General features: G+C 30.4%; 1 protein-coding gene and 1 long non-coding RNA gene across 6 annotated transcripts in view; both read right to left on the bottom strand.

Moving 5' to 3' along the window:
* The window catches only part of LOC148303037 (uncharacterized), a 343,245-nt gene that overhangs the window by 92,303 nt on the left and 223,337 nt on the right, over positions 1 to 27,605 (bottom strand). The gene's annotated exons all lie outside the window — the stretch shown is intronic.
* On the bottom strand, positions 552 to 16,314 carry LOC148303038 (uncharacterized). The gene is made up of 3 exons (XR_015838537.1): positions 16,180 to 16,314; positions 4,336 to 4,445; positions 552 to 1,344 (listed from the first exon to the last, which is right to left on the bottom strand). It is a non-coding gene; the product is annotated as an uncharacterized LOC148303038 (long non-coding RNA).

Here is a 27,605-nt window from a genome sequence, read left to right as displayed (position 1 = left end):
AATAAGCCAATTTCTTACAATATCAAACCAACCAACCAACCGAGTTCTGGCAGGAGGTTAAATCGTTTTTTTCGCACGAGAATTTTTTTTTATCGGAAACAAAGGGTTGAAACGTGGACATCTGACTAGACACGTAATTTCCAGAATGTTTTAATATGATATTTATTGTATTTTTAATATCAGAACACAAGATTTAAACGATAATTATAAAATCCTTTATAAAGAATAATCTACATATGTAAACAAACTTTGTAGTAAAGGGCATAAAAAACTTTTTTTGATTTATTTAAAAATGGTAATCTGTATAATTAAAAATGGAAATGTTCGTTGTTATTGTTGCAATGGCAGCGCCATCTGTTAAAAGTATTAGCAATACGCGCAATAATAAAAATTATTAATGGTGGACCGCGTGCTTCTTGACAGCTGCCGTCACTTTTAATGCTTTTTTATAGCCGGGTACAGCTAGGTATGAATAAACAAAAATAATGGAAATGAAAATGTGCTTAAATTTTATACTAGTTTATTCCATATCTATTGTAAGATAAATATAATTTGTTCCATAAGCACAAAAATAAAAATAAAAAACTTTGAGGAAAAAAATCTTTAAAAAAAACGGTGTATAAATGACATGTAAATTCAGTACATATATATGATATATTTCTAAAAGTAATGATATCCTAACGGTAATTATCTTTCTAAACCAAACGCAAATGCGAACTTATTGAAATGGTCTGATGCACAACGTATCAGCAGTTGATTGGCAAATTGCTGACAAGTCGTTTTGTTTCTATAGAAAAATCGTTCACTATTAGAATCCTCGATTAAAAACCTTTCAGTAAAAGGTTTATAACTCAGTTGTTTCTAATACTTTAAAAATATTAAACAAACAATAAAAATTACATTTGAAATGTTTGGCGCAGAGCGCAGTCCTTATTACACCTGTAAATACCAGTATGTTAAAACATTAAACAGGATTTTTTATTTTTATTCGTAACTCATCTAATTTTGCTTCTGCTGTTTATGCTCATTTACTGTATTTCATTCATTTGCCACACATGACTGCATTATTAACAAAAATAACATAAGCACTTACATGAATAATTACGATGTGAGTCATGAGATGAGTGATCATTATTTTTTAAATGTCATTAGTTGTAGTTGAATCACCATCCAGCAAACAAATTAATAATTAACTTCGCGTTTTTGCAAAATGGCGTTGTGGATATAACACTGATATTATTTATTCTTTCATTTCATAGTTTATGATCACTTTATGCGCTTGTTAGTTCTGTTCCATGAAAGTTTAATCTAATCCATATTGATTATTTTTATCATAACGAGAACCTGTAAAAAAATGCAACGACAATGATATTCGTCTTCGATTTATCATCGTATCTTAATTTTTTTTTTTTAAGTATGTGTTCATCCTTCTTATCAAAGGTGAGCTTTCGTGTTTTTTTTAACCTAACGTCCAAGTGACTGAAATATATCTGCAGGTTATGCAACACCGCTTATCACGGCCCTACTTGGGTACCAACTTTATAAGTTTTAAAGTCTATTTCTACTTGTGAGTGGATTTACTCTTTATGTTTAAAGTTACTGTAATTTCATGTAATTCACGAGTGAAAATTCTAGGCAAAAACACTCGCGAACTTTCGTCGTAAAAAAATGCACAGACTTCTAAATTCCGATCTTAAAAAAGTTATTCCGTCTCTGTTGAGACATCTATTATAAAAAATAACAAATCTTGATGTATGGCTATTGGGAGTTAAAGTTAGTATTTGAATACAATAAAAAATTGTAAAAACATTTTACAAAAAAATCATTTTATCATATTCCTTGATCTCGTTTTAATCGAGTTCGGATTTAACAAAAAAAATTGTCGGACGGAGTGGTATGTGTCTACGTAAAAATTAACACCTTGTTAGTCTTAACTTTTAAACTAACGCCGTGTTAATTTTCGTGTTTAAAGGAATAAAATTTCGTTATGTTTTTGGGAACATTGTTTATTTATGATCGTAAATTTCCACAGCGTGTGTTTATGGTATGTGAGATCTTTTTTCGGAAATCTTTTTACATCACACAGCTTCACAGGAAATTGTATATTTATTTTCTTAAACATTATTGAAATGTGTTATCTAAGTCTTTAATCGTAATTATTTTAAATCATACACGCACAAGTTTATTAAATACTAAATTACCATACATGGATTGTTCACACTGTGGTTATTAATTCATGAAACGCATTTTCCTATTTTTAATTCGACAGATAATAATATTAATGTTTTGTTGTTGTTGTTGCACCTGCCTAAATATTCCCACGGTTCGGGTAACTTCTTTATTTATTTGGTATTAATATTTAATTTCCAAACAATAGAAATTTCATATAGACGAACTCTGCGATATATCTTAAAGGTGGTTAATAATGTTAACAAAGTTCATGAACTTGGCATATACCTACTTACTTGTTTAGTACAGGAAGGTAAGCAAGTCTTCGTTGGATAAAAAAATTACATTTATGTACCAAATGGAAAAAAACCTAAGTATAAACGATATATAATCATATAAGACAAAATAGAAGGTCAACTATATCCCCTGGCTCCGGATGGATCCAATCCGGAATTGGATTGGGTGAGGATCAAAACCGTCGAGGTGCTGTTTAGAGCTGCCCAAGACAAGGACAATTACTCTCAAGTGGGAGTCGACGTCAGGGAGACCTGACACGACACGCACAGAAGAAGTTGAACGATATGTTTCCAATTTTTAACAAGCTTTTATTTTGAACTGTAAAATAGCAAATAGTTTGTTTGATTCATATTTCAAGTTTTCATTCGTATCGTAATCCAAGTAAAAGATTTATTTTGTAAAAAAACTTAAAAAATGAAAAGATCAGAGATCAATCAGAATCTAAAATATTGTGGTGTCAAAAGTCTACGTAATCGGAGGGCATGTGTGGATGTGAAGAAAGCTAGAAGTGTATGTCAGGACAGAAGAGTGTGGCTTTCTATCATCTCTGCCTACCTCTGCAAGAAACGGATTGATGGTACTAGTAATAATATGCTCTTAAAAATCGAAGAAACTGTCACTAAAAAGTAATGCAATATAGTAATATCTAAATTGCATTTCGAAATATTTTAGTCGTTTGATAAAAATTGGATTCTTCAGACATGTTGAAGGTGAAACCTGTAATGGCTCATTTACCCAAATAATAAAATGTGAAAAAAAATGTCTCCAAAATGTTGGACTACGACGCTGGACTTTGGTGCCATCCTGTACAAGTGAAGCAAATGTTCGTAGATGGGTTGTGTACAAGTAAGTTAGTACAGGTGGGAAGGAGAGGGGAGGACCCGTACACGACCGATAATTTGTTTTGTTTGTCTGGATGTGTTTTACTTATCGGAGACATCTTTATTTATTACGATTGGAAGATGGCCGGCTATTGGCTAGGGGGGGGGGGGGGATGGTAGATACAAGTTGTTTATACTTTATCAACTAACTATCTAACTCATAAATAAGACATAAGTATTTATACGCTAGTGGTCGACATTTGCGAGGAATAGCATTTAATATTTTTTATTTGAGGTGTTAAAAATAAAAAAAAAGGTATAAAAAGTGTAAAGAAAATTTTATAATTTTTTTAAAGAATAAAATAAAATTTAATAAATATGATTTGATATTGATAGTCTGTATGCTAAATTCACGTAAGTACTAAATTCTGACTGAATAGATAATTTTTCTAGATGATATTGTCAGTTCAGAAATTAATATAATTGTAGAATTTTTATTGATAATGCTTAACTCAGTTTTTGAATTACCACACATCCAAGTGACTCTGAAATCTAGCTACGGCTTATAACACACCGCTTTTCATGTCCCTACTTAGGCTTCAACTTTATAAGTTTTACAGCCTATTCCTATTTGTGAGCGGATTTACCCTTTAATTCATGAGTGTAAATTCTAGGCAACAACACTAGCTCTCATTTCGCCATTTGAACACCTATCATATTATTTTTTGACATCTCATCAAAGATGAAGAAGAATATGGAAGTCTGGGCAATTACGGGGCTGATGACAACCGTCAGCCCCGTAAATGCCCAAACTTCCATATTCTTCTTCATCTTTGATGAGATGTCAAAAAATAATATGAAAATAACTCCTGCAATTGGAGATAATACAGATTTTGTGAACAAGTATTTGGACACACTCAAAATGTTGTATCTATCATATTTGTATCGTTTTGCACACATTCGTCTGAGTGATTTCATTTTGACTGCATCCAGTCTACTCTCATCCTTCGGTTGACAAAGCTTCTTTTTCATACATAAGGGTTGGTACCTTTAGTTTTGCATCCGTTGCTAGGATTTTGTTTGCTACGACCGATTTCAATGCGCCATGCAACCATCCTAGCATTTTTTTCTAGTTGAATAATATTTATCTTCTCATCCCTATAAAAAATAATTTATTGTAATTAAATAAGCATAGAAGAAATAAAACGTATTACATATCATAAACCGCAATTTTAAATTGCTTTATGAAGAATCTCAAATAATATATTTAGGTATAATCAAATTATATTCCCAAATAGTGTGAGGTAAGAGCGGTCATTTACCTTACGAAGGTTACATACAATATAATATGTGGTTAGACACAATGTTTTAGACATTCTATTGATTTAGAAGTTTTAAAAGTGCCAAGTTTTAGATAAGTGATACTAATTTACACATTTCTGTCCGCCTCCGTAGTGTAATGGTCAGCACGCTCGGCTATCGTTCTGGAGGTCCCGGGTTCGATTCCCAGGGGGGGTCAAATAAATATAAGTGATTTTTTCACTGTAATATTTATTCAATATTACCCTGGACTGGTACCTGAAGCGGAGGGCTGATCACCTTACCTCCATGTGTAAACGATTAAGATAACACTGCGTTCATATGAAGCAGTGCCCAATGCACCATTGGGGTGCAGAAAAGGGTTTTATTTTATTTATTTTTATTTTAATTTACACATTAATCTAGCGTCTAATCGTAATGCAAGTTATAAAGGGATATGCTACTTGCTACTTTGTTTCATATAAAGAAAATTTGTGTTATATCGTGTAGGTATCTATATTTGCCAACTTGTGATGATAAGACAAAAGCGTATTTTAGATATTTTATTTACTTAGCTCTTTTCCAGTTTGTATATTATCTAGTTTCAGACGGATTTCAGGTTATTATCCGGATTCTGCCAGATTTCAGTTGAATTTCAGTCGTCTTTTTGGCGGTTCAGTCGGTTAGTGAGAAAGTTATTGAAATAAACAGATATCTTTCATATTTTTCTTAACCCTTATCTTTTAAACCCCATCTTAGCGGTATCTATCGGTTGAATTGAGTAAGCTTTATTTAGCAGAGACCATTTTAAAAGCATGTAAGTTTCTTACCGAATAATTTTACATATTGGGAGACGCCTGACAGAAAATTTGTTTACAAGGATTTGGATACCCAAAATGTTTAAGGAGTCGACTAGGCTCGAGAAATGCGCATTTTAAAGTATTGCCCCAATCGATATTGTCTTTACATTTTAAGTAAAATAAATATGTTTCCGGGGAGAAGGCTTGTAGGAGGACGCAAGCGGGTGGGGGAGGGAGAGGACGCGGGGGGAGTCACGTGAATAATGCTCACAGAAATAGGAATGCCTTGAGAATGACAGCCGTCCATTAAGTCGTGGTGATTGATGTTCTGGCGGATGTGTGTATTGTGCTTCACCCCCAGCCTCCCCTCCCTTCGCCCCCGCCCCTCCGCCGTCACCCCTTCGCGTTTTGTTTGCATTTAAACAAATAGCTGTTCAGCTTGTAATAAATGGATTTTTTGTCAGAGTTTAGTTCCCGTTTAATTTATTTCAGTTTCCGTAATATCGCGGGAAGCGCAGCCCCGTCCCGGGTCCAGGGTCCGCCGAGGCCAGATAGTGGAGACAAATTGACCGTCATCTCCGCGCGTCCATCATTACGTTATTAAATTATATAAATACGAAATCATTATGTACGGACGCCGAGTAGAAACCCGCCGCCCCGGTAGGTACCGCGTGTACCATAATATAATAATACACAAAGACGAAACGAGTTATCGGAAAGAGAGTTGAAGCCTTATTTATATATGAAAGCCAGTTTTATTAGTAAGAATAAAGGCAATTAACCGACCGCAGAAGTCACGACTCCTGTTTCTCGTTTTACGTTTTACAAATACGGCCGTTGTCTTTAATCAAAATTCTCATTAAAATACCCACCGAGCCATGAATAATTCCAAAATATTGTGTCCGCCTATAAAAAGAACACAAACAAATAATAAATGGTACGGATAAGTTTTTACGACCTTTCGTCGAGTCCGCAGAGAAAAGTTGGAAATAAAGGCCGATGTGTATATAATTGAACGCTGTCACTTCGTAATTAACATTCTATCCGACAAAGTAAGAAGCGAAACGACAAAAAGTCGATTATATTATTCTCAATACGTTTTCCATGTAACTACATGGCACTGCAGCATCGCGAGTCTGTTCAATCTCTCCAGCTATGCCGGCACTCTTCCTGTCCCCGTCGTCTGTCCCTCTCTCCGCGGGAGCGAATAGGGGAGACGGCTATACCTCGTCACTGCCCTCCAGACGGTATAATGTTGCGCACTTCATCGCGGGCTGTTGTAGGAACACTTTTTATAACCGGTTTGTGTAGACTAAGTATAAACTTTTTTGAAGCTGCTTTACAAAGAACAGAGCATTTCTTGTTCGAGTAGCTAACTCGGAATGACTTCTGTTGGGACGAATGAAGCCACGCCATTGACGTCGCAACACGAATAACGTACGGGTAGATTCTGGAACTAGGACCGTGGTCCATTATTATTTAACATTTTTATTATGCTAATGGCCCTTACGTATTATACCCTTGTTTTTCATTTTCAAAATGTCTCCACACACTACAATAAAGTATAATTAAACTTCAAAGGCCTCTTGTAATTCATATGATTAATCTGTTTTTTCATTTTATTCTATTATAATTTCATTTCCAGCCATGTGGTTTAAAATATATGATTACGTAATAGATAAAAAAAAGTTAGCTATGTATACACGTTCAACGCTCTTAAGCGAGTTCTTAAAATAATATTTAAATTTACTGAAATATTTTGTAAAATACTTACACAAACAGTAATAAAGATAATAATATGTGTGTTGTAGATTAAAAAAAACTCATCGCTTGCAACATTGTTCTTTACTAAATCTTCATTACGAGTACTTTTAAATATTGTAAGTATTACATGTAGAAAATCTCTGTATGGAGATTATGATAAGTGTTGAACTCATCAGAAGAGCTGGCTCAAGTAATTGATTGCATGACAATGCTGAAAGGTGGTGGTGAAGTGTTCGCGGTAAGCAGTGCCAAGTATTTGACAACTGATTCTCAGGGCAAGATAGAAGGAATATGTAGTGTGTATTACCGGAAGACAACTGTCCTGGCTTGGAAATGTGCATGATCAAATAAGAGTTAGAGAAGTCTATAAGCTGTTGAAGATACAAAAGAACAGTGCTTTGCTATGGTGATCGTTGGCATCCGGATGACCAGAGATCTTGAAAAAGGGAAGGAGAAATAAAAATAACTGAATGAGCGTGTAATTTTGGAACAAACCATTATGAGAGGTATAACACTTTCACAGTAGACCTCCATAGTGTAGTAGTAAGAGCGTTGGGCTACCGTATTGGAGATTCCGGGTTCGATTTCCAAGGAGGTCAAAATAAATATAAAAGATTTTTAATATTGATCTGGACTGGTATCCAAAGCGTGAGACTGGTCACGTTGCCGTTATTTAATAAACAATCTTATGCCGATCTGATGTAGTGGTCTATGCTATTGCAGCACTGAGTGGATAAGAGTCACACACATTTATTGTTTAAATATTAAATAGTGATCTATATCTACGAGTGTATATAGGAACTACAAAGGAAATGTCGTAGTATGTATTATCTCATTTCATGGATCTAATGAAATATGTATATAACATCATGATAACATAAAAAATTTAAAAATATTGAATTTTGATCTAAAAAATATTTCTTGTTTTATTATTTTATTATATTTTTTATTTATTGTAATACTATGTAATTTGATACCTTAATACAAATTTTTGATTATAATCTCGAAAATGAAGTTATGAATATGTATTTCAACGATATTGGTTACTACTGTGTTACTTTTCTTACAAATATTAGATATTTTTTCAACGTAATATTACTTTATATATATATATATATATATATATATATATATATATATATATATATATATATATATATATATATATATATATATATATATATATATATATATATATATTTATATATATAAATATATATCCCTATGATTGTGTGGGGAGAATACTGGGATATACTAAATACTCGTACCGTGCTGAGGGATTTCGATAATGCATTTAAATCGTATCAAATATAATAAAATATGAATAATTGTTTTGTTTACTATTACTTATAATTTATTTATAATCATTAAAAAAAATAGATCTGATGGTGAATCGTAAAGATGCCTTTAGATGATTTTTCATGAAAGATGCCGTATGGAAATTGGTCCATTTATGATTTATTTATTATTACATTCAGCGTGTAGATGACTTAATTGAAGAGATTCAGAGATTACATGGTGGTAAATTTATTGCAAATTGATTTCATTTAATTAACGATCAAGATAACATTGCCTTCATACGATGCAATGCCCCATTTACCATGGGATGCGAATAAGGGTAAGGAGAAGATTAGATAAAAGAGAAAATAGATATCGCGAATGGAAATTATAGTAGCTAATTAAAGTGAAAAGCGACTTAATATTCTCTTAACCTAGTCAGAAATCGCATCCCAAACAACAAAATTAAATTTGTGACATTTGTGTCGCAGCAATACTCTGTACTCTTTCCGCATTCTCTCTCTCTCTCGCACCAAATTACCACCAATTTGTCTTGGACTTAATTCTATTGAAGTTTTAAGTAATAAATGAACTTAAATTGGGAACAATTTGAGTGCACGGAATCCTGATTGACTGAGATTATCCCTGTCCCAATTATCTTGTATTGCTGTCTATACTATTAGCATGGGATTATGGCCCTTATAACTTATAAAGACGGGTTCTGTAATCAAATCAAAACTTGTAATTTTCACTTAAGTATAGATCGCGGGGTAATGAACGATCTCGATCATAAATCATTATTATTATTATCGATCAATGCACTATATTCCCAAGATTATTTCTTACTTGTGAATAATCCGAATTATGTTGAATTACTTTCTCAGTAAAACTCATTATAAACACAACACTTTGATATTAAATTTACCCGAGAAGAGTACAATTTGTATGTACGTATATATTTATGAACCTTGATTGCAACCGTAGTTCAATATCAATGTATAACAATTATGTATGTATAAATGGTATATAGCATATTTGTGTTTATGATGTAACAATTTTTTGCACGTATATAAGATATTTTTCAATACTTTTAAACTATCATTTCTTATAATTAGTCACTATCGCAAAATAAATTATAATTCGCACAGATTTATTTTTCATGCATATTTTCACTGAACGTGATAAATATGAACACGTGTTTTGAAGCTTTAAGCGTCTCATAGGCTTCTTAAAACGAGCTTAACGATTTATTTTTAATAAACAAAAATTATTTCAAACATACTCATGAACGCATCCGATAGTCGCTGATACCAGCTGTTATCTGTCATGTTTCATGTCTTGTCTGATTACTTTCAATGTTCTATGTATTGAGTGAATAAAATGATGTTTTCAACCAATACTGATCAGAAATCGAAAAATAGGTTTTAAAGACGTTTTTTTACGATGTAGCATGTCATTATATTACACTTAACAGTTAACATAAACTCAAATAAAATAGGTAAACTCATGTGTAATGTGACGTAATTTTGAATGAACTGTTTGAAAAGAAAATGCACCAAAGACAATTTTAAGTTTATGTAAGAACCGATATAAATTGCCATTGAAATTTAATATTGAATATAATTTTTTGGTACATGAATCTTAAGCGCAGGTAATAAATTAGAGAATTTTATGATTTTTATTAGATGATGAGTTTACATGGGGTAAAAATGAGCCTCACATATATTTCTTTGTTTTAACTTTTTGCTACAAGGTAAAATTTGAACTGGACTTGTAAATACGGTTTTTGAAATTTATTATATGGCTTTAAAGATAAAATGACAGTCACGGGTTTTTTTTAACCCTTATCCGCACTCAATGATGCATAGGGCACTGTATCGTAGCAACGCAGTGTTATCTTGATCGTTAATTGCATGAAGGCAAGGTGATCAGCCCTGCGCTTCTTGTACCAGTCCAGTGTGATATTAAATAAATATGAGGGCGAAAATCACCCATATTTATTTTGACCTCCCTGGGCATCGAACCCGAGACCCCCGGAACGGTAGCTGAGCGTGCTGACCATTAAACTACAGAGGTGGTCACGTGTCTAATGTACTAAAAATATTTTATTTATTTATTGAATAGTTATAAAGATAAATTTTTAATATAAAATAAGACAAATTAAGTACTGATGTTTCATATAATACTTAACAGCAGACTCTCTTTTTTGAATATATGTAAATCGTACGTTGGTGAAATATCTAAATATCTTATTGATCTATTGTACCCATCGTATGTTTGTATAGAATCCACATCACAATAGACAGAATAGACACAAAGTGTAAATCATTAAAATGATGAGAGGAGCTTTATGCCGACAGAGGACCATTTTGTGTTTTGTGAAAACAAAATGGCGGCAACTCAAGGGGAGGGAAAATTTGTTTTGATCATCAAATGTTTCCACTCCGTCAGCTTTACTCTGCGTCAATTTTTCAAACACGGTCTCACAAAACTACTGCATACTTACACACTCGAGTAAACACCGTTCAAAGTATTTCGATTAATAAAATCAAATATTATTTATGGCTAGCACGTCAATTTTTGTTTTCTTTTAACAACGGCGCAGTGCTATAGTGCAATCAGTACCAGAAATTGTTAAGCCAGGATGTACGTCTTCATCTGATACAGCCTTTGCCTTCGACTTTACTTTGTAATATAACACATTTCTCATTTCTGACCCCTTATAAAATGACCCAAGTACATTGTCTTTCCTTTTTTATAATGTGTATAACATCTCTTTATTTTAAAGTAGTTGTAAATCCTCGTTTTTAGAACATTCTTAATTCATTCTATTTTGAGCAGTACTATAGCACCACCTTTAGCATGTCTTCTTGTTACACCTAGCTAAATCCGTGTTACAACAAAAATATGTTTTAGTTACGTCATTGAAGGTACACTATCGATAAATAAACAATAAAATAAGTTTTCTAATGTGTGATGGATTCTGTGAAATTAAAAATTTAAATTAATCTTAATATGTAAAGAAAATAAACTTTTCTACAAATATATGTACTTTTTATCATCAAAAAGGTTGGAATTAGCAATGATTTGAAGTCGATTTTTTTAAACTAAAATTGTAATGACAGTTATCGGTTCTGTAAACGCACCATACAGTTTATTTTATAAATAATTGTTTAAAGAAACATAAATCAATCAGTCAATTAAATATAATAAACACTTCAACACCGATAATAAATGAGCCTAGAAAGTTCTTCGACATTATAATTATAAAAGTGATATATATTTACAGATGTCCTTCACAATCAAATCAGTCGATAATGTGGGGGAATAAAATATATTTTCATTTAAAAACACTCTTATTTTTCCCTATTAAATAAAGCACCAAAAGTTTCGTGACATCTAATTTTAAATAAACCCATTCAGTTCAGGAAGGAAATAACGAGTGTTTGCATTATAGAGTATTGCCAAACATAAATATTTTTATTTTGTATAACATATTAATAATCTCGACAGTTTATTGAAGTTCTCTTTAAAAAAAAACAAACTAAGTCAACTAAAAATGGTGTTATATGGTGTAAGAAAAGTTATAAATAGCGCTTAACGCCATTTCTTGCTTTATCTTTCACCACTCATTGCAGCCGTCCGCCACGAACTTCGCGTATATTTTGTAATTTTTACATCAAATTGTTCAAACTTATTTTATTTATCTATGAAAAAAACATTTTTTGTAAATAATCTCACGAAAATATACCAAACTGATACTCCAGTCGTATAAACTAACACGGAAACAGTTTTACATCGTAAGTAACAATATTTCTTCGTAAACCACATGTTCAGAAATTTAGTCAGTCATTTGAAGCGAAGTTTTATGGGCAAGAAGATGGTATAGGCACATAGGACGTAGAGAACCTGAACATATTGTAAACCAGGCAATTGCCTTGGATCTTCCTCGAAAGACACATTAAGAGGAAGACTAAAAAAATCATGGATGCTCCAGAAAGATAACTTGATTCGAAGGCATGACCTAGGTGGCGTTGAATATGATAGAGGGACCTACAACCTGAGGACGAGGAGAGCTGACCCTAAAAGTATATAACGACGGTAATTTGCGATGGAGCAAGGAAGAAGATTTGAATCAACGTTTTATCTCAAGATACATGTTATAAGTTGAAAAAGAAGAAGAAGTTTTACAACATAAGCCTTAAAATACTCGTGTTGCTCTGTAAAAACAAAGAAACGACACTTTTTCAGTTTATCAAGTGAACATATTTTATTATATATATTTTATATTACATACCTGAACATCGGAAAATCGCATAAAAATAAATATAACTGTAAATAATCTGTTAAAAAAATCATAAATACTTCAATTAACTTTAAGTTACTTCAAAATAGTGTCTGTTAAGTAAAATATTTTTTAACACGCATTTAATCTTATGACTTTTAGCACTCTTGAATTGAAAAAAAAATCTAAGACCAATTCCTTAATTAATTTACAAAATTGACAAAAAATAGGTTAAACAGTTTTGTAATGGAACAGCGTTGAGTGTATATTAAATTATGCAAAATATATAAAACCGTGAAATTATGTACGATAATTGGAGAAATTGAGTTAAGAAATAAGATTTTTTTAAATAGTAGAAATTTTCACTAATTAAAAATCCTTATTGAAAACATCTAACTAGGGTCTATTTTTAGGTGAATGCAAATGATTCGAAAAGATATTTATAAATTACACTTAATTTCGGAGCATTATAAAAATATTGCTACGATTGAAAAGTTTTTCCTATTTAAATATCTCATCTCGAAGTTCGCCGTACAATATCATAAAACCTATTTATTTTATTTTGAATTCGTTGCAAACTTTGCTTATTATAAGTATTAAGACTGAAATTGAAATCTTGCTGAAACTTCTGAGAGGAGTTTCAACGAATTGGATTATATCGTTTACAAGTAAGTTTAATCATCTTCTTGTTTTCGTGTATTTCGAGACGTATTTTCATTAAGCGCCTGATTATAAATTGAACAAGGGCAACATCATAATAATGTGCATGACATAATTTACAAGTAATTGACTTTGTTAATTTACAACATTTTGAGTCTCCAAATACTTGTTCACAAATATAGGTTATCTCCTAAGGAGTTATTTTTCCATTTAGACATCTCAACATAGATGAAGATGAAGTCCGGGTATTTACAGGCTTATCACCTATCATAGGCTATATTTTTTTTAATTACCTAATGTCAAAGTGACTCTGAAATCTAGCTACGGCTTATGCAACACCGCTTATCATGTCCCTACCCAGGCTTTAACTTTATATGTTTCATAGCCTATGCCTCGTGAGTGGATTTACTCTTTATGTTTAAAGTTACTATGATTTCATGTAATTCATGAGTGAAAATTCTAGGCAAAAACACTCACTAGATTGCTGGTTAAGTAATTACATTACACACGTGCAACATTCACCATTCTACACATGATTGACAACCACACTACTCAAATTTTCGGAACTCCTAGATATATTAATCAAATTCATGATATAGTACATCAGCCATCTAATATATACATATACATTAATATATAGAAATTTTTACAGGAGAGCAAAAACAAACCCGTGAAATTAAATACTTTGTTTGGATGGCATATGTACATATCTTAATAAAACTAAATAAGTTTTGCAACTACAGCTAAATCCTTTTGCTAGATTATGGAATACACTATTTTAGACATTCTGTGGAACAAACTTAGAAAATGTAATAATTAGATGTATTATTGTATTTCCTTAGTTGGCTAAGATTGCCCTGCTGAGGATTCGTACAGTTAGGGGTGCGGGCGGGTCGCGGCGGGGCGGGGGCGAGGGGAGGGGGACAGCAGGGCATAACTCACGGAGTTATAATACTCACAGCCGATTGTATTTGCATAATTCTACCATATAAAATCTCCATAGCGAATATAAAGTCTGTGATAAACGACCCCCCCCTCCCCCCTCCTCCCGGAGCAACCCCTTCGACCCCGGTTCTGCATCGGGAACGAACTCCGAACTGCGAGAGTGTTACACTTTTATATGAATAAGATATGGGGTCAGCGGGAGCGAGACGGAACATGGGAAAAACAAAGGGATGATGAGGGACACAGAACCAGTCATGTTTTAGGGCATGTAAATCAAAATAAATACGTATCGTCTATACATTTTGATTTGCAATCATCATATTTTGCTGTGAGGATCAATGAGGAATATATTTACATATCTCTCTAACCCTTATCCGCACCCTAATGGTGCATAAGGCACTGCATCATATAAACGCAGTGTTATCTTGATCGTTAACATATGAAGGAAAGGTGATCAGTACTCCGCTTCAGGTACCAGTCCAGGGTAATATTGAATAAATATTACAGTGAAAAAATCACTGATATTTATTTAACCCCCCTGGTAATCGAACCCGGGACCTTCAGATCGGTAGCCGAGCGTGCTGACCATTTCACTACGGAGGTGGACATATTTACATATATTAAAATGATGATTTTGACATACGACCACTTGCAGTAAGGTACCCACTCATGAAACGAATTTAACTCCGTGTATGCAAATGAATTTAATTTAGTGTATGTAAATGTAGAAAGATAATAATAATCGGCGGTTTGTATAAGTAGATGCATGAATGTGGAAGAGGCGAAGATTGTTTGCAAAATCAGATTGGTGAGGCGTTCTATTCTTTCTGCCTACCCCTGCAGAGAAGCGCCGTGATGGTTAGTTTTTAAAAAAAAATACTAAACTCCCCTTCCACTTCCATCTATCTCCTTATACATACTACCTATTATTCTGACTTCAGACCTGACCACCCCCTAGAATTTGAAATGGGTACTTGATCATTTAAATTTTTTCTCGGTCAGTTAGTTTATGTACGTATCGCTGTAAATATATGATAAAAAATATAATCAACTCCTTCATTATCCGGATCAAAAAAGAATTAGAAGAGCACTGGGGTAAAACAATGTATGATAGATGTTTAAATGGTGAAATATTTCAATATGATGAAAACAACCGTCATATATTCTGTTTTTCTTGATTGCAAGAGTTGTCGCGGTCAAACATCACGTAATATCGCGTCACTCTTCAAAATTTTATTTTCTTGAATTCCCTTTTCGAAGTTTGTTTGGTTTTTCATGCAGTGTATTATTGGTGATTAGTGTGTCGTTTAGCTGGAAGATGTTTTCTTGCGATTTGTGTGAGTAATTTTTAAATGTTTATTGTGAAAATTATTTTAGAGTATGTTTATGCTCTAACTTCGACCTCTATTATCATGGTTTATAATAAAATATGTTAGGGAAGTACATCACAGTACATGTACTATTTAATAAAAAGACCTGTATTCATAAAACATTGTTTGATCAATGACAATGATTGATCAGAATGCCGAAAATGAAACGAAAACGTTAAAATCAATAGATTGTACCGTTAAATGTTAGTGCAAAATCTAACGATTTCTGATTCGGTCCTGTCTAACGTCAGAACGCAGACACATAAATAGTTTATCTGTCGGCAGTAAAAGGGTTAATAATACAACTAGTTATTGGATTGTAGTTTAAACGACAGCAGTAAGGAAACAAAACGATTTCACATTAAAGTAAAATTATAATCGCGAACCAGTAAATATTACTTAGCGGTACTAAACTGTAAACCCTCCGGCAGTTACAGTAATTTAACGATAGTGCATTAGTTGAGTCAGATAACTTGAATATATTCACTTACAAAGTGGAGGTAATCCGAGACTTAAAATCCACAATTTAACGGTTGACCATCCATTCCTTTTGGGGGGATAATATTTTACACTGAAATCTGCCAGTAAGATGTATGATTTACTCTCTCAAAAGGATACTATTCTTAAAAGTATGACATTTGGCAAATGGTAAGAAATTGTTTTCGATATTCGAATAAGGAATTGGTGTGGCCAGATATTGTTTCGGTTATGTTACCTACCTAATAGATACGAATTTATTAACCCTTTTTCGAAAAGTATTCCTGGATTCAGTAAAGAAACTCTGGTTCCACTCAGATCTACATAGGTAATGATTAGTTTTATTTCAATTAAATATAGCATTAAAACAAAAATGCAAAACTTTTGATCATTTCAGTTCTTCTAGCTGTCAGTGGTATATATAAAATAATACTAAGTAGAAATAATATTTGGCCACCATGTTCTGATGCTCAGATTAACGGACAAAGGGGTAGGAAATTCTAACCTACAAAGAAAAACTCAATGTCCTGAGAAGCAGCACCGGGCAGACTCTAATAATTCTACTCTACCTACCTACTCTAACAATTCTACATAGAATAACACCTAAACAAGACACATATCCGCTTCAAATCGAAAGCCCTAAACCTATTTCAAAATGTACTTTGTCTATATTTGACAGGCTTTCAATATTTGTTTGCTTTTTAAATAAGTTTACGCGTGATTTTTCACGGGCACTCGCTAAATTATTGTATTACTATAAAAAAAACGTTATCCGCTCGACCTCGTATCTCCACAGCACGTATCTCGTACCCATTAAAGGTACATTTCAACAAAGAGTCGTAAACACGCTTAATCTTTATATAATCTTGTTTAAGATTAAAAATATCAAGGTGTTTCTACACAGAGTTACCAGATAATAGTAATTACTAGTATTGTTCTTACTACCGAATGCAATCAATGGATTTAAATTATTTATGGAGTTGTGTGGTACCTAGTGTACAATGTTTCCATATTGGATTTACTGTTACTAAATCATTTTAATTATTCCCTTTTTTACATGGATATTTTAACTGCAATTGTTTCGAAAGTAACTTTATTGTGGATAGATAAAAATACGTTTTTGGGTTCATTTTGATCAATCCTGCCTGAGACGTTGGGTCGCCATCCCTATGTACCCAGAATGTTAATTGTTTTTAAAAGTTATTTTAATTTATGTCAAGTAAATGGTATCTTTTTAGCGAATCTGCGTTTATACATACTTAGAAGTATGCAGTGAGGTGTTGCTTGCAACTGGTAAGTACTGACTCGACCAAGGACAGATCAACATCTGGCTAAATACAGCCTCATTGCCATCAATGTTATCTCGGTTTCATATCTCTACCATTCTGCGATATTATAATAATTATAAATAAATAATGACATTAATAATTAAATTATCGAGTTGCAAAACTCTTAGCAACGAAACAATACAATTGAACATTAAAACAACATAAAACATATTGCAAGAATTTAGTTTTTTCTCGAAAACACAAAATAGTTTTAACTATAAAAAATACTAATTTATACTTGTATTTAATTGAACTTGAATGTTCTCTTTATCGATGATGTGAAGCGTAAAGAGTATTATATTATACCGTGTAGCTTTAATGACGAATATTATTACTCCTATTGATTTTGAACCGCTCCCAATGGTGAATAGGGCACTGTAATAACATTATGTAATGTTAAATTTATCGTTAATTATATGAAGGTAGGTAATGTGATCAATTTTACACTCCACGTTGATATTTAATGAGGTTTTAGAGAGAAGACTGAAAAAACACTTTGGAGCCTTCTGAGAATCATGATAGGTGAACAATAGAAGATTTGTACATTGACAAAAAAAAACGAACAAAAAGAAAACAAATAGATACACAGAAAAAATATTGTAAACATTCAAAATTAATATACGAAATAATGTAATACCAAGACAGTCAACATCTTATAAAACATAAATATAAGAAAAATCATGTTATTTAAAAAAAATAGATATTAAGGTATTAATTTACATGTAAAACTAACCATAAAAATTGCAAAGAATTTATCCTTATTGATTTGATGATTTGATGTCACCTACTTCAAAAAGTTTATGAAAAATTATATTTATGAATCATACCAGTTTTTTTTCCTCTACCCTGAACTCCTTCACATGCATCATCTTTAATTTGTCAAATGTCCACTACTATTATCACTACTAGATTTATATAAATATCTTGAGGGCAATACTGATCTCCGTACATTCATATCGCTAACTGCCAAGTTCCCAATATTTTGACTGTGTCCAAATCTTTGTCTTCAAATCTGGGTTTGTCCACTTAAGAGTTGATGACTCCTCTGCTCGTATTTCTAACTAAATATATTAATTTCATTAATTTGTTTAAGCGTTTTTTCTCCATTCTCTTTTTTGCATCTCAAAACACCTTTCTTAATTTATCGATAACGCCTTGCATATATTCCTTATTTCATCATTCGAACATCTATTATATATCGATTTACCGGACATTGATCTGAGAGATCGTATTTTGACTGCATTCAGTCTACTTTTATCCTTCTTTTATTAGGGTTAGTACCAGGACTCCGTTTTGCTCTGGCAACTGTTTTAGTGCAATTTTTTGTTTGTTTACTTAATTTAACTTTTTATTCATTGATTTAGATTTGTAAGATTGAAAATATCAAAAAAAATATCGATTACTTCCTATCATAATAGTTTATAAGGTTTTTGACCCCAATATATATTTTTTCATAATTCGTTATAGATTCCGACGTATCTATAACAAGCTCACGATTTCGCACTCAAGCTTTTTAAACTGAACTCTAAAATCAAATATTTGATCTTGTAGTCGTTACACTACAATGGAGGGTACGTATGTTAAGGAATAAATGTTACTATGAGGTATTATAGCTAATGAGTAACATATGAAATACTTTTTGATGCATGCAACACACGCTATAAATAAAAATATTTTAATATTTTACTATAAGCAAGTTAACTATCCTGTAACTCAAGTGTGAAACAAAAAAGAACCCAATAACTTGGATTTAAAATGCTCAACACTCTTTAATTAGGAAAATAATATGTAATAAAACTTAATTATGAATCATTAATTATGTGTTATCGTTTTATATAGGGAGAAAACCAGTCCTAATTATATTTTATAACAAACGCTTTCGTTTTCTCCCTGGTATAATGATATCTCATTAAGCTTGATTGATATTTGTGTTCTTTTTAAACAAAATTAATGAACTTACTTTTTAAATTAATTAAGAAATAAAGATAACGAATCATTTATGCAGTTTTAATAAAAATAGAAAATTTTAAACATTACATAATATGTACCCATATTCGGATATGATGTTAATATTTGACCTTGTAACATAATATCGTGGGTATACTAGCAAAAAACGTTAACTCAAAAATCTCCGTTTGAATAATCCCTGTTGTTTGAAACTTTTAGTCTGCATAAAATACCCACTATTAAACTTCACGTTGAATTTACTTTAAAAAACACATATATGTTTTTAACATTTCAAACTATTTAGTGTATTTTGCCAATCTATAGAATGTTGAAAATATTATAATATGCATCATTAAGCAAAAATTGCATATTTTCGAGTAAACGTTTTTTGCCAGTACACCTACGATATAAAAAAAAAGAGTTGAAGCTCATTCTTACCCGCTGTATCATACACTATCTAATAAATAATCATTGTTTTGCTATCCCATGTTCTTAAAATAATTTTTTTGAACATGGGATAACAGAAAAGCAGCCATTATTTGTTAAGCCGAAAGAAATTTCCAAGTAGAAAATGTAAAAAAGTAAAAGAAGAAAAAATCATTTATACATAAGATAAATGTGTTATTTATACAAGTGTAAGACAAATGTAAGTACTAGTAATTATAAGAAGAATGTTAAAATTTATAAAAACAGTTGTGAATACGATATAACAGTTTTAATAAATATTAGATTGGGTACGTAAATATGATATGAAATAACTCTTCTATGTAATAAAATAATTGTTCTAGTACTGAATTACCAAACTTTACTCTTTTATATTTGATTATTCTAGAAAGCACAGAGTAGTAGCAGTACATATATAAAAGAATTTGACCTCTTTATCAAGTCAACAAAGCAAATAAATTCTTAATGTAACATAAATGAATTTTAATTTGTTCATTAGACCAAGTATGCTATTACTCATATTTAAATAAAGTTTTATTATAATTGCTGCTCCTTCCGAGAAAGATAAAACGAAACTTGGAAAACATTTTACTACACGTTTTGGAATTTTTATGATAAATATGAATATGTAATGACTTGAAATACTTTACTGTTACTCAGAATAATATCATAAATTTGCTTTTAAACGTATTTTCTTTTCTCTCCCGTAATACCCTCATAAACACTCAAACATAAACATAAATATATATATATATATATATATATATATATATATATATATATATATATATATATATATATATATATATATATATATATATATATATATATATATATATATATATATATATATATATATATATATATATATATATATATATATATATATATATATATATATATATATATATATATATATATATATATATATATATATATATATATATATATATATATATATATTTATATATATATATATAAATATATATATATATATATTATATTTATATATATATATATATATATATATATATATATATATATATATATATACAATATATATATATATATATATATATATATATATATATATATATATATATATATATATATATATTTTATTTTTTATTTATTTTTTATTTATATTTATATTTGTAGGATGTTAAACTAGAATTATGCAGAGAAGAATTAACTTAGATCTCCGAGAAAAAATGTTAACAAGTTTATAAAAATATTGTTTGTTATACGTATGTGTAAAATATATTTTCGGAGATGGTTTGTAGCGCATATATCATTTTGAAATGTAGCTGAAAAATGAAAAATTTACATAAGGTTCATTTTATTTTTACATCAATAACTTTGTCGATTTAAACATAAAATTCCGTTTAATTTTTTTTTGCATCCAAACAGTTATTCACAATTTGGGTTTCACTACTAAGGAGTTAATTTATATATAATCAAATCAAAAAGAAAGATCCCATCATACGTGACTGTTGTGAATTCAATCACGGAACGAAATGAGATATCATGTATTATATATATGACTTCCAAAATGTAATAAGTGTGGTTGTCAATCATGGGTAGAATGGTACATGTTACACGTGTGTAAAGTGAATATTACACACGTGTAACATTCAAAAATGGAAAACTCTATTTTCGGACCCAGCATACTCACTTGAATAACTCATCCATTAGAAAATAGTTGGGAATGGATCGCTTAATATTTTTAATTAGTGCGATTTAATCAATTGTGTATCATTAATTTATGTGTGTATGTTACATGTTAATAGTCGTACTAATTTTTATTTTTAAAATACCCTTTGTAAAATATTTTGCAAAGCGTATACTATTTACAAAGGGGATACTATATGCAAAACTACCCCTAGAAGATCTTACCAGAGCCTACTAAAGGGGGACGGGAGGCGGTATCACCCCCGTTTTAGACATATGACATAAATGGTTCAATTCAATTTTTAAGTAAGCTTTGAAGGCTTTAAAAGTTTTTAGATATAAAGTTGAGTGAGAAAGGGTTCAAACTTACAAACTCTGCCCAAGTATACAACTTAAAAAGGTCATATAATTAGAAAACGTTGAAAATAATGACTTGTCTTATTTGCGATCACGAATGAAAATGATTGAAATATGGTTGCTCTGTATACAAACTGCGTACAAATGTAACGAGTATTAATGTATTATATATTCCGGTTACTTGATTGAAATAATGAAATGTGTTATTTCAGCCGTTTTCTCTCCTGCAGAAATATATTTTTAACGTTTTATATCAAAACAGGAAAATAAAATGGATTATTAATGATCCGCCATAAAATTGTGTAAATATTTATTTGATAGATTCAAAACGTAAAATTAAACACGATCAGAGAGTGACGGGCGATGGAATGTTTGTTTTCTTTACAGAATAAATATTTTTTCGTCTAGTTAAGATAAGTATTTATTTTTACATGAACATATTTATTTTATTCATCGCAAAATATTCGTACATTATATAAAAAATGTATACGAGTGGGCAGCGATATGTAGGTATGACGAATGGTTGCTGCAATATAGTAGTGGAATATTTATTTGGTAAAAAATTAATGTATACATGTCGCTCACTCCTTTCAAGAACGTCATAAATCAAAAATCGACAATTTTCAGTTGTATATGTTTTCGGAATGCCCAGAAAATGTACTATATCCCAGCAAAAGAGGCATATTTTAAACATAATATTTACCAATTATAGGGCAGAAAATGTTGTTTTTGCAATTTGAAGAAAAGGCGTTGTTTAATATTTTTTTTAAATGTACTAAATATTTTTCAAATGGAGAAAAAACCTTCAGGTTTTCCTAAAAAGATATGTTACATGGTAAAAAGTTCAATAAGTGGCTTGATAATTATTTTTAATACATTGTGTTATATTTTTAAACTTTAAAAACGTTCTCCTGAAAAATCAAGTTTTTTGATTTATGAAGTTCTTGAAAGGAGTGAGCGATGTTTAATTAACATTTCAAGTGCGTTTCAATTTATATGTCCAAATAATGGTTGCGGTGTCCGATGCACCATTTAAAGATAGATACCACGGAAACAAAGTATAAAATATACATACAGTTTATACTAAAACATGTTATTTACGTATAAAAATAAACAAACTTACGAGTCGAAATAATCGGCGGGTATGTATGAGGAGATAGATGCATTAATATGGGAGAGGCGAAAAATGTTTGCAAAGACAGAGTGGTATGGCGTTCTATTCTCTCTGCCTACCTCTGTGGAGAAGCGGCTTGTTGGTAAGTTAAAAATAAAACACTTGTGTACGATCACTTTTTGAGATTATTTACATATAATAAATACGAGTAGTTTCGAGAACTGCAGATGTTCTCATCCAGAGGTGAAAATACAAATATCTGTAGTTCTCAAAACTACATTACATTAATAAACTGAAAAAGTGGCCTTATTCAAGTTTAATATTTATTTTCATACATAAATCACCTTGTTTTTCCACAAAGTTAATGCCAAATTAATAAATACTAAAAACAACGCTTTCTGTCCATACAAAAAAAAATTTTAGTTCCAAATATTATAACGCAGAAAGAATTTCAAATCCATTAACGAAAATTAAAGGTTATTAATTACCAATTGTAATAAATTAAATGTAGTTAATTTGTATAAAAAAATCAGGGTCATTTAAAAATAGTTGCGTGCGAAAATTTCCTGACGCAAGGTCATATTTTTTTTAGCAAAACGTGTGCCTATTAATTATTTTTTTATTTTTTTATCGAGTAAAGGCAACCGCCAATTTGTGGCAATCTCAAGATACCAATCGCAGATCAATGTGTTGATATAATAAGTACATACGTGATATGTAAATATCAAATGATGAATTAAAAATAATAAAATAAACATAAATAATACTCGTACATGATATTAGCATATTGCATGAAACATGGCACTTTGGAATTAAATTAAATTGCCTTTTAGAAAATGATTACATATTATTATGTTATATAACAATCGTAGTAAATTGAAATTTTAACATTAACTTGGTTAATACTATAAGTTATTAAACCATATTATGACACGTGTTTCGATTAAATCAAGATCGTTATCAAAGACCGTCAATGCAGCCTTAATTTGAAGGACATTGAAGGATGAAGAGCTGTTTCTCATTTTTTAGCATAAAAATATGGATAATTAATATGGTGGGAGATTTTAATCATTGTCATATTGTTGATCATGGATTTGCCATTATTTACGTTTTTAATTTTATTTGCATTCTCAATTAATTTAATATGTATTCTCATAATTCAAACCCGTACTCCGCATGCCTCCTGAGAGCCTTAATCAAGCTTGCCTCTTTTAGAAGGCATCAGGTTCGCGCTATATATATATATATATATATATAATATATATATATATATATATATATATATATATATATATATATATATATATATATATTTATTTATTTATATATATATATATATATATATATATATATATAAATATATATATAAATAAATATATATATATATATATATATATATATATATATATATATATATATAAATATTTATATATATAAATATACATATATATATATACATATATATATATATATATATATATATATATATATATATATATATAATTCAAACTGTTAAAGTTTGAAAGATGTATTCAAAGTATTCGAAAATACGGATAATGTTTTCATTTGAAGTACACTCGTATATTCTTTCTGAAATTTGAGTAAAATTGTAGTTTTAAATAATTCTATTTTTAAATTTTTTAAATTTTTCCAACCACCGTTTTTTACTTCATACATTGAGTGTTTCCATTTAAAAAAAATCTGTAGTGATTTTCTCAAACGCGTCAGTAAAGTTTTCTGACAAGTAACAAATTTCAACCATAAATGAATATAATTTATTCTAAAAAAAGTGTGTGTTATCACTTGTAAAATACATACAACTTATAAAAGAATAGTAATATGATAGTGAATTATGGGTAGAATTGTTACACAGTATATGAATGATCGCTTAAACGACTTGAATTTTAAGACTTCCAAATTCCATCCTGAATTTTCGTAACGTAGTTTATTTAATCTAGTAGTTTCGTCTTAAAAATAGTTATAAAAATAGTAATAATTTCAAAGAAAACCAAAATTCGTAAAAAAATTAAAACAAAAAACATTTCAAATGTGTGTCAAATATAGTTCACAAATAAAAATACAATTTAATTCACATATTTAAAAAAAGTGTATTTTCAATCAATTTTTTACGAAGGGAATTTGTCTTGCAATTCATAGAGCTGACGTTCTGGAATTGGCTGACTTAAGTAATCACATTATACCACGGATCAAAGTTCACCATTCTATCATTTATTAGCATTTAGTTTTAAAGGTTTAATCCATTGTTAAAAATAAATCACTTAAGTTGTTGAATATTTATACGTATACTGTCAGTTGATCGATTCATTTTATGGCAAATTCTTTGGAGGAAAGTTTTAACCTACCAATGTATGAATGTTAAAAATGGTAATATATTTCGATGTTCCTAATTTATTTTTATGTGGAATGTTGTAGATGCGGTGTTAAATCGAGCGTTAGATAGATGTCAATAAAATAATAAACAAAGCAAGTATTTTTCTACATTACTGCATAAATTAATCGAGCACTTGAGTCAACAGCGATATGAAAAGTCAACTAAGTGTGTTCGTTTTCAGTTGCACAAATATTTTATTTCCGTTTTTTTGTTTTTGTTTTTTCAACTGGAATTGAAATACGTACAAAACATTAAAATAATTACCACTTACTTATTTTTTTTACACTTAATATTCTATTTAATTTATTTTTTAACAGATGACAGAATACAGTGAAATTGCATTATTATTTATCTTTTAAAAATGTGATTTTTAATAAAAACGATATAATTTAGATAGGAATTATCCCTTGTGGAAGGAATGAGAGACGAAAGAACGGTAAAATATATTAATGTGACGAATGTAGTTGGAAATAGGAGCAGAGGATGACCGAGGAGCTCTTGTCATGATCAAGCATGACAAATACAGAATGTGGATGAGGCGAAGAATGTTTGCAAAGACAGAGTGGTTCGGCTTTCTATTCTCTCTGCCTACCACTGATGGCATTTCCAAACTATAACAAACTGAGAAAGTTGTCACAATTATTTAAAATGTGTTTTTAACAATAAAATACAATTTAGTAAATTCTAAAAATCAGTGTTTGATTCTAACATTTAATATAAAATTAAAATGTAGTTCTAAAAATAAAACAATAAATCAAAAAGACTTTGAGTGTTACTCAAAAAAGTTCTATACTTAACTTATATCCACATTTTCTATAAAGTGGTTGAATAATGGATTATTTATAAATAACCTATTGAAATCTGATAATGGGCGTGGGTAGATTCGTTATATATATAAAATTAAGTTGTCTATGACTCCATGATTTATAAAAGATAAAAACGAATTATCAACTAGACATGTATTATTGCGAAATATGCCTTTGTTATTGGAAATATCAGTCAAGACATGTACATTATTGTAAAGTTTAATCTTTAAATATGTGTATGATGATAATAAATAAAATAATTTCTTTCGTAAATGCTATTTCAAAACTTGCCCTCGGTACGGGAAATCCCAGTGAGGATACATAATTTTTAATTAAAATTATAATAACATATGTGTGTGGTAAAAATAAGTTAAAATAAATGTACAGGGCCACCGAACGAGAACTGATATGTGTATATGAATTTCCGGTTATTTCTGGGGATTCTGTTTCTGTCATTTTATTTTTGACAGACGTCAACTAGAGACATGGTAAATTTATCATGAAGAGGTAGATACGTATAATAAAAATACTGTTGGATTCATAAACGATAATATACATACGAGGTAAACAAAACATTCTCATTGTTTTTAATAGAATATTAACTTAAGTTTTCGTATGTGACATATAAATAAGATTTCTTTGAAATAATTGATATGCAATGATCGAGAATTGTATTTGGATATCCGCAGTATATCGCGTGATATTCATAATAATTGTCAAAAAATGAAAAAACATAGATAATAACATACTTTTTAGTAACACGCACATAACAAAATATCAATAAATGTATAGTAAGTATGGTGTACTGTTTATTGAGCTCCGTGATTTTGCATGTATCTTCTGTCATTTTCTTCCTTACTTTTACCGCATTTAATGGTGCATAAGGTACTGCATCGTTTTGACGTAGTGATAGATTTATTGTTACTTACATGATGGCAAGGTAATTCTGCGTCCAGAAAAAAATATAATAAATATTAGAGTGAAAACTCATCAATATTTTTTTGGCCACTCCAATAGGGAATTGAACCCGAGATGAACTCTAGCACGGTAGCTAAACACCCTAATCATTTAACTAAGGAGGCGGGTTGTATATAGCTAAATTGAAATTTAAAATACAGATTTATTTCCAATAGTTTCAGTTATATTATATTATCTGTATAAACATTTGAACATGTCAAGAGGGATTTCTTAACACCATTTAATACCCCTGAAAGAGTAAAACTCCTTAAGTATCCATTAGCGTTCCTCGCTCCCCACTCTTCATCCCTCCCCTAATTCACAAAATAAAACGGATTAAACATTATTTTATTTGAAGTTGTCTTATTTAACGATTGTTTCTGAATATTCCGGAAGGAAGAATTACGTTCCTCTACCAGAGTAA

Source organism: Brachycentrus maculatus, unplaced genomic scaffold, assembly GCF_059751285.1.
Source record: "Brachycentrus maculatus isolate JH-2025_06_01 unplaced genomic scaffold, ASM5975128v1 h1tg000388l, whole genome shotgun sequence".
Taxonomy (NCBI): Eukaryota; Metazoa; Arthropoda; class Insecta; order Trichoptera; family Brachycentridae; genus Brachycentrus; species Brachycentrus maculatus.
The sequence above is the reverse complement of the archived record's forward strand: the minus strand, read 5'-3'. Positions and strand labels throughout refer to the sequence as shown.